At 41.6% G+C, this 9,847-nt stretch overlaps 2 pseudogenes; both read right to left on the bottom strand.

The window, feature by feature from the left end:
* Positions 1-2,985: 2,985 nt before the first annotated feature.
* On the bottom strand, positions 2,986-3,702 carry LOC112302444 (casein kinase II subunit beta pseudogene; annotated as a pseudogene).
* Positions 3,703-7,048: 3,346 nt separating this feature from the next.
* On the bottom strand, positions 7,049-9,847 carry LOC112302353 (suppressor of cytokine signaling 5-like; annotated as a pseudogene).

Here is a 9,847-nt window from a genome sequence, read left to right as displayed (position 1 = left end):
TGCTGCCGCCCCAACCCCCACGGGCGCTTTTAGTCAGAGGTTTGAGGCTTTATTTCAAGAAGGTGGAGCAATGGGTTGCGCAGTCTGCTTCACTCCCCGCCGTTCGTCCCGGTTTATCTGTGTGCGAATGTGGGGCCCCGGGGTGCTACCCGCCGCTCTGCCTGCCCTGTTCTCCGCCACTCTGAGTCCGGCCCTCTCGGTTTATCTGCGCAAATGTAGGGTTGCAGGGTCTGCTAGTGCTCGGACTGCCTGCCCCATCGTCCGACACTCCGCCAGTCTCAGTCTCGACATGGCCACGTGAGTCCTCTCCACCCCGGTGCCCGTCTCCGCCCCTCCTACCGGTCTGGATGAATGTTTATTTTGTATTTCCTTGGTGTCGGACCCCCTTGCCGTTCGATTTTCTGTCAGTTCTGGTTGTGCGAGGAGGCGCAGTGTGTCTACCTACGCCGCCATCTTGGTTCTCCTGAATGAATGTTTTTTAAATCCAATTATACATGCTACTTATGAGAGAGACACTTTAAATATACCAAGAAAAGAGTATTCAAGAGAAAGTTGGGGAGGCAATATTAATATCAGACAAAGTTGATGGGGAGATAAGTATTCCTAAGGGATAAAGGCTACATTGCACAGTGATGAAAGGGGTCAATTAAACAGATTATAACCCTTACTTTGTGTTCACTTAATAAGATAGTTTCAAAACATTTAGAGCAAAATGACAGAAGTAAGAGGAGAAATAAACAAAACCATGAGTACAGTTGGAGATTTTTTTTTTTTTTAAACACAATTGTCTCGGTGCAGAAACAACATATTCTAAATTCCTTTATGTTCCAGGAGGAAGATAGAGATGGTGATTAACTCCATTTTTCAAATTAAATATGAATAGCAATATTTTAGGGGTAGCCATTAAAATAAATGAAGCATGTAATTTCCAAACCAGAAAAGAACAATAGTGGCGGGTGAACTCAATTAATCAAAAAAGGAGAAGGGACAAGCAAAGAGAAGGAACTTCATACTGGTGCGAAGATCAAATACATATTGCTCATTTCTGAGGCCTCTGTTTCAGCCTGACTCCGAAAAGCTGTTTGTTTGTGTCATCAAAGAAAAAAAAAGGTTTGAAAAGTCATTTCAGCCCACGTTCTCTTATCCCCACCTGAATGTGGTGTGAGGAGCAGCTTTCTACATGTCTGAATCTTTTCGCTCATTCACTCATTCACCTACTCATTTATTTATTCTCTTATCCCTCCGCGCATGCACAGATCACACACTCAATACAGTCCTTGCCTGAAGGTACTCGTGATCTGGACGGGAAGACAGATGGATAGGAGAGTAAACCACCGTGTGACGTGGACAACCCAAAAACTGATAAAGCAAACACACAGAGGGGAGAAGGGGGAGAGAGACGAAGTTTTGCAGGACAGAGCCATCCACTCTTTTTTGACTGTAGTCCATGTTTTATCACACACACACACACACACACACACACACAACCCTCCCTGAGATAAAAGCTTCAAGAAATAATACTTCCCCTCATGTTAACTGATATTTGTCAGTATTTAGTTCTTTTCTATTTCTCAGCCTGAACTCAGTTCTGTTTTATTGTTTAATTATCTTTTAAAATAGTAAAAACTATTTCAAAACTTGGTCAGTGAGCCCTGACCGGTACGGCTCAGTTGGTTGGACATCGTCCTGCACAGCGAAAGACCACCGGTCTGATTCCTGGTCAGGCAACATGCTCAGGTGGTAGGATTCTCTCCCTTTCGTTCTCCCTTCCCTTCTCTCTAAAAATAAATTAATTTAATTATTTAAAAAGTTAATCAGTGAAATACCTTGCTCCTAGCCGTATTCCACACCCCCATTCCCGAATTCTCTTCTCTTCTAGGAACTATAATTGTAGGTGTGTCTATTTCTCTTTTCATTCTGTCACAGTTGCGTATGTATTTTGATGATCTGCTCTCAGGTGCTTAACATTTAGCTCATTTATATCTTCTTGATGAAGGGACCCATTTATTCCTAATGAAATGGTACTTTTTTGTGACTGGTGATATTTTTGCTCTGAAATTTATTTTGTCTAATATTAATATTGCCACTCCCATTCTTAAAAAATATAGTGTTATCATGGTAAATCTTTTTTCTATTCTTTTATTTTTAACATATTTGTGTCTTTATATTTAAAGTGGTTTTCTTGTAGGTAGCATGTAATTGGGTCTTTTTTTTCTTGTCTGAAAATCTCTTGCTTTTATTTAGTATATTTAGGCCATTTACATTTAATGTGATTATTGATGTGGTTAGGTGTGAGGCTATCACCTTGTTATTTGTATCATCTGTTTTTTGTCTCATTCTTTTTCTGCTTCCTTCTGCATTGAATATTTTTGGTGATTCGATTTTATAATTTTTGTTGGATTTTTAGCTACAACTCTCTGTGGGGCTGTTTGAGTGGTTGACCCTGCATTTGTAACATACATATTTAACATGGCAGTCTACCTTCAAGTGACGGTATAGGACTGCATGTGTAGTACCAGAACACTGCAACACGCCCTCGCGCATCTTCCCCCCTGGGCTTTGTGCTATTGTTGCCATTTTACTTCTACATGCTACCATTTTTATTTTAGACAGCCAATTACCTTTTAAGAAGATTTAAATGAGAAGAAAAAAATCTAATATTCACCCACATTACATTTTTGTTGCTCTTCGTTCCCATGTGTAAATCCTTGTTTCCATCTGGTGTCATTTGCCTTCTGCTTGAAGGACTTCTCTGCACGTTTCTTGTAGTGCAAGTCTTTCCGATTTTTTCTGTGTGTCAGAAAAAGTCTTTATTCCATCTTTGTTTTTGAAAAGATATTTTCACTAAGTAGAATCTAGGTTGACAGTTGAAGTATTTTAAACAGGTTATTTTACTCTTCTGGCTTGCATAGTTTCTTCCTTCCTTTCTTTCTTTTTGCCTTTTCTTCCACTTTATTTCATATTCCCACCACAAAAATGACTCCTTTAATTTAAACTAAAAACCACGGAGGGTTCCTGAAAGGGTGGCAGCAAAGGAATGGAGGCGTCAAAGACTGAGGGGCCGGGGGTGGGGAATCTGTGAATCCTCTTGACTAGGCTCTTGAAGTTGCTGGGGGCTTGGAGCTACAGCTGGTAGGCCGTCGGGTGGATCTTGAAACCGTAGAGCCTGGGCACAAACTGGGTACTCAGGGTGCACCATGAACAGCATGTGGGGGAAACCAGTGCCGAGGTAGGCGTGGTCCGTGTGGTGGTGCCTTGATGACTTAGGTGTGTACACGTCCGTGCACTTGGGGCAGTCGAGCTTCACCACAGCCTCACCTGGGATGTCCGGAAGGCTGATGGGAGGCATGGGCTGGTTCTCACAGTACACACGCAGACAGTGGCCAAAGTCTCCCTGCTGGTATTTTTCCAACATCTGGGCAATGCCACGGTTGGTGAGGATATAGTGGGTGTGAATCAATCTATAAAGCATCTCAGCTGCCTGCTCCATCAGGTCACTCTGGTTCAAGTTGTCTTCTAGCTCTTCATCAGACTCCAGGCCCAAGATCATGTCTAGGGCTTGTCCATGGTGAGGCACCTGCTCACTGAGTCCAGTGAGGTTGAATTTGTCCTGGATGTAATCTTCATCCACTTCTCAGAAGAATTCATTGCCAGGGAGCCCACGGAACAGGAAATCCAGGACACCTCCTCTGAGCTGCTCATCTTCACGTCAGTGCTTGGACTGGGGGCCGGGACTGGGGTGAGGGAGGGGAGTTGCCACTTCCAAGGAAGAGCAGCTACGAGTAGAGGGCTAAAGCCCAGGCCATGGACTGGATCGCGGGAGGCAAAGTTGGCGTAGGAAGCGGGGAGGGTTGAGTAGAAAAGGGAGCTGGCTTGCATAGATTCTAAAGTGAAATCTGCTGTCGTCTTTTTCTTGTTTTTCTGTATACAATGTGTCTTTTATCTCTGGCTGCTTTCAAGATTTGCCTTTTTTTTTTTTTCTTAAAGAATTACCAGAACTGTTCTTTTGGCTTAGTCTTATTAAGGATTGCTCTTTATTACTGGTTTTAAGTAAAATGATTATAATGTACTTTGGTGTAGTTTCTTCTGCTTGGGGTTCACTGAGGTTCTTGGGTCTTGTGGCTTATAGTATTTATCAAATTTGTAAAAGTTTTGGCCATTCTTCTTCAAATATTTATCTTTCCCTCTCCCTTCTCTTTCAGGAACTCTACTTACATGCATACGAGCCCACTTGAACTTGTCCCACAGCAAACTGACACTCTCAGCTTTCTTTTCCCTTTCTCTTTTTATTTTCCTTCATCTTTCTTTTTGTGTTTTATTTTGGGTAGCTTCTGCAGCTACATCTTCAGGTTCACTGATTCTTCTTCCTCTACAGTGTCTAAGTCAGCTGTTGATTCCATCCAGGAATTTTTTCCATCTCAGACATTATTGTTTTCTTTTCCAGAAGTTGAATTTTTGTCTTTTTTACATCTCCCCTACATAACATGTTCAACATTTCCTATAATTTCTTAAATATATGGAATACAGTTAAAGTTGTTTTAATGTTCTTTTTTAGTAATTCTATCATCAGCCCTGACTGATGTGGCTCAGTGGATTGAGCACCAGCCTGTGAACCAAAGGGTCATCAGTTTGATTCCCAGTCAAGGCACAGGCCTGGGTTGCAGGTCAGGTTTGGGGTCTTGCAAGAGACAACCACACATTGATGTTTTTCTCCCTCTCTTTTTCCCTCCCTTCTCCTCTCTAAAAATAAATAAATAAAATCTTTTAAAAAAGAATAATTTCTATCATCAATGTACTTTCTGGGCCAATTTCAATTGGTTGATTTTTCTTCTCATTAAGGGTCATATTTTTCTGCTTCTTTGCATACTTGTTAACTTTTATTGGACACTAGATCAATCATGCTAGGTATTGTAAATTTTATCTTGTTGGGGATGGGATACAATTGTATTCCTATAAACATTCTTGAGCTTTGTTATGGGGTATGGCTCAATTATCAGGAAACAGTTTGACCACTTCAGGTGTTATTTTTATGCTTTGTTAGGTGCGGAGAGAGCAGCATTTAATCCAGAGCTAATTCTTCCCCAAAACTGAAGCAGAAATTTTCTACATATTCTACTCAGTGCTCTGGAAACTGGGCTTAACATAGTCAAAGAAGCCTCATGCTTTAATTAAGTTTGCATTATTTTATAAATCTGCGAATGAAGACTTTTTTGCACTTGTCATACATATTTGTTAAAATAAAGCTTTTCATTATGAGAATACTTGTTCTTTAATAGAAATCTATGAAATATAAAAAATCAGGAGGAAAACGAATCTCCTGATTTTCGCTCCCTAGAGATAAACCCTGTTAACATTCTGGGTGCTTCCTTTGCTCTCCTGGAAGCCACGAGTTTTTGTCGTCACAAAGGAGGGATTCTCCCCTCCCAGAGTTACAGAAACTTTTAACATTTCAGCAAACTTGGGGTGTTTTGATTAAATCAAAGAGAAAATAACCCATCCTAACATGAACTTCTTGTTCTCAAGGAGATTAAAATAACCTGGGAAGCCCTGCCAGCAGCCCACACCCGGCCCCAGACTTCTAGGCAGCTCCCAGGCCTACAAGTTTGTTTCTAGCATCGTTTCTTCAGATGTAATAACGTTAAGGAACTGCCAGAGAAACCCCCACCCTCTTCGGTTTTTTAGGGAGCCTTGGTTCATGGCTACACTTCCGGCCTCAGGGAAGGCTGTCCTCAGCCAAGCTGTGAAGTCAGCAGTTTACCTCCAGATTTTTCCACTTGAGGGACATTCGAGTGCTTGCCTTGTGCTGAGCCCTGTGCTTATCTGAGATTTTACAGAATGACTCCCTGCTCTAAAGGAAATCATAGGCTGGAGGGGGAGAAAGCACATAACCCAAGGACTATAATGCTGACTACACTGATCCTGTGTTGTTTCAAGACCTTGCAGGACTTGGAGGGACAGAAGGTAGGCAGAACTCTACCACGCCCTCTGCTGGGGGCATCAAGAAAGGTTTTTAGCTTTTTTTTTTTTTTACAAGAACACCAAACATACTTTATTAGCACAAACAAGCAGCCATAACAAGACACAGCAAGCAGAAACACACGTCAGCAGTAAAAGGGTTAGTGTTGCATACAAATATAGCTTTTCTTTTTTGTAGTCTTGGTAATAACCGTAGAGAGGTGAAATAACATTCTATAGCAGCAGAAACTAAGGAGCACTGACCAGTGGTTCCGAGCACATTAACACAAAAACACAAGAATGAATTTAACTGCTTTACTGCAAAATGCCTACGACAGGACTGTAAATTCAGTTTAATACTAAGAAGCAAACACTAGAAGTTGCTATTACTTCCAAAATAGCTCACCCAAGTAGTATTGCATACTATTGTAAGTGACAAAAAGGTGCTAAATAAAGTTTTTTTTACAGATACAATCATTGTACAGTAGCTTTTAAATCGGCAATTTAGGTTTCAGATTTTCTAAAAAAATGAACTGCACTGAAATTCTGTAATTGTGCTTAAGTAACTCAGCTGAGTTCACAACAAAGAGGCAAATACTGCCATCCGAATTACTAATTACAGTCTAAAAAGAATCTCAACACCAGCAACCACTGTAGTTACTATTATCTGACTTACTTGGGCATCTTCTAGTCTCATTTTCTTCATGGTTCACAAATTCATCGTGGGCAGACAAAAAGATCCAACTTCAATGAACTGACGATTAGACTATATCTGTCAACTTTTAAAAAAGCCCTGGCAGGTATGGCTCAGCGGGTTGAGCGCTGGCCTGCAAACCAATGGGTCACTGATTCAATTCCCAGTCAGGGCCCATGCCTGGGTTGCGGGCCAGGTCCCCAGTAGGGGGCGTATGAGAGGCAACCACACATTGATATTGCTCTCCCTCTCTCCCTCCCTTCCTTCTCTAAAAATAAATAAATAAAATCTTTTTAAAAATTCATACACAGGACTACATTACAGCACCTATTCTAAATGTTTAAGTAAAAGCACTCATTAAAGAAATAATACCTGAGGCCTTTATTTTTTATTTTTAAAGAGACTTTATTTATTTATTTTGAGAGAGAGGGGAAGGGAGGGAGAAAGAGGAGAGAAACATCAATGTGTGGTTGCCTCTCACACGCCCCCCACTGTGGACCCAGCCCAGAACCCAGGTATGTGCCCTGACTGGGAATCAAACCAGTAACCCTTTGGTTTGCAGGCTGGCACTCAATCCACTGAGTCACACCAGCCAGGGCAATACCTAAGGCCTTTAAATAAAATTCTATTACCAATTGTATAAATCTGAAACTTTAAGAACTATTATTTAGAAAACTTGGTTTACTCAAGAATAAACTATATCAGTACTTATATGCACTGCTCTAAGTGGCCAGAAAATTGAATTTTTTTCCAAAGAGGAAGGATGTCTTTAATTTTCGGACTTCCAAAGCTTGATTTATAGTAACTACAAACATGGCTACTTTTGGAAGTTAACAGAAAATTTCCGAAAAATAATTTCAAACATTAGTCACACTGCTGAAATACTCATTCAAGACTGATAATTTATTCTCCAGTAGGAAATAAAGTTCTTCACAGCAAATGCCCCAGAGTTGCCTCACTCAATAACTACAGCCATTAAAAACTAAACAGCTGGCCCTGGCCGGGTAGCTCAGTTGCTCAGAGGGTCGCCCTGGTACACCAAGGTTGTGCGTTCAATCTCTGCTCAGGACACATATAAGAATCAACCAATGAAAGCATAAATAAGTGGAACAACAAATTGATCTCTCTCTCTCTCTCTCTCTCTGAAACAAAAACCCCAATAAATTAAATAAAAATAAAAATAACAAATAACCAAACAGCTAAATTGGCAAAATGTTGTCTCTCTCTGTTGTCTCAGGGGGCACCGCCTTTATCTAACAGCACAGCACATCTGCTGGGTGCTGACACTAAGCCCGCACACGGCACCGAACAGCAGCACAGACGCGTGTACTTGCTAGAGGTGCACTGGCTGGGGCACACAGGGCAGATCTGGTTAATGCCCTTTGGAGACAGGATGGTTCACCTCGCCTTGACTGGCTCTCATTTTAATGTGAGAATGCTAACTTATTGTTTATAATGATACTCTGATATAATGATACTGGACTTTTAAATCCAGTAACACTGATGGTAAAGGAAACTCACAGGCAGTGCATCTGCAGCTTTACTGCACCACAGACAAACTGCGGGCTAAGAGGGAGAGTCCTAGTTAGTGACGTAGCAAGTTGGTTCAAAAACATTCAAGAACTGGGATCTGTATAATGTTCCAGAAGTCCTGTTACAGTGGAGGAGTGAAATTCACACGAGTGATGAACACCACGACTAAAGTTGTGATTCTACTGTTCAATTCAGGCAGGCGGGGATCTGTTGTAGTGTGGGAGCTCACAGAGAGGAGGACTTTTGCACAGTCCAGGAGCAAAGATGTACCTTCAGGTTTGCCTCTGAGAAGAGCTTCTGCTTGGCCCTGGCTGGTAGCTCAGTCGGTTAGAACGTTGTCCCGATACACCAAGGTTGCGGTTTGCTCCCTGGTCAGAAAACGTACAAGAATCAGACAAAGAATGAATGCATAAATAAGTGGAACAACAAATCCCAATCTCTCTCTCTCTCTTTCTCATACAAAGACACACACACACAAATCAATAATAAAAAATAAAATTTAAAGAAAAAAGAAGGGCCTCTGTTTGTAACCATCCGTCACTCTCCAGCAACAGAAATTACTGTAATCCGATGCAAACTGGCACGAGGCAGTGAGTGTGATCAACCTGTGTGCAGACTTTCCAAGCTCTGTGTCTGCTGGCACAGACACGGCTCTCTGCAGACACCTGCAGGTGCTTCTCCCTACGTGACTGCAGATACAATATGCCTGTGTCCTCTTCTGAGTCACAATTAGCTTGTGGAATTGCATAATTGTCCCTACCTATCTCAGTCATTCCAGGAGCCAAACTTTGGTCCTAGTTTACATAACAAATGAACCTGTGCAGTGGATTCAAATGTATGCGTTTGTCATTGGGAGGAGGTCAACCCCTTTTTCAATACTAAGCCATCTTCTCTCTCTAAGCTTATCTTCTTCATCTTCTGTAGAAGCCAAGGATGGAACAAATGTACCAAAAAATGTTGAATGTAGGCTCACAAGAACTGAATGCTGTTTTAATCACCTGCCATTTGGGGCCTAAACCTGAGCCGACAGGAAAAGGACATTTCTCAAGCATTTTTCAGAAAGGTGCATTTTTATTGGAAAAGAAGAGCTTTGGTCGCTTGTAAGTTTTCACAGGAAAACACAGGTCCACACTCCCCTGCACCTTTGTCTCAGAGAGCAACTTCTATGGGCGTGCGGGAAATGCTGTCCCTACTGCGCACGGAGCTTATACCATATTGCCTCTCTCTCCTCACTTTGACACCCGCTTTGAGTTCTACTGAACTTTTTATAAGAATCTCGTGAACTTTGTGTCTTTGTAGAACAGGAATGTTTTTTCTTCCCACCCCACAGAGCATGTCAAAAGTAGCAATCTCTTCTTGTAAGTCTTGCTCCCAGCTTGACATGTGATTCATTACCTGTTTCAACACTTATTTCAACAATCTCAGGAATTTCTGTGGCACAATTTTGGTTTCTCCTTGAAGAAGTCTTTGAAGGCTTTAACCCCTTTGGAAAGCAACATTTACTATAATGGGACTGCTTTCCTGATGAGGAGCCGAGTCTCCCACACCAATGTTTTTGTCTTTGACAAACATAAGTTGGGGTTCACCATGGCTTCCTCCCTTATGACTGAAGACATTCTGACACCTGTATTTGAAGTTATTCTACATTTCCCCCACTTTATCCAT

This window comes from Desmodus rotundus, chromosome 11 (genome assembly GCF_022682495.2).
Source record: "Desmodus rotundus isolate HL8 chromosome 11, HLdesRot8A.1, whole genome shotgun sequence".
NCBI classification, from domain to species: Eukaryota; Metazoa; Chordata; class Mammalia; order Chiroptera; family Phyllostomidae; genus Desmodus; species Desmodus rotundus.
The sequence above is the reverse complement of the archived record's forward strand: the minus strand, read 5'-3'. Positions and strand labels throughout refer to the sequence as shown.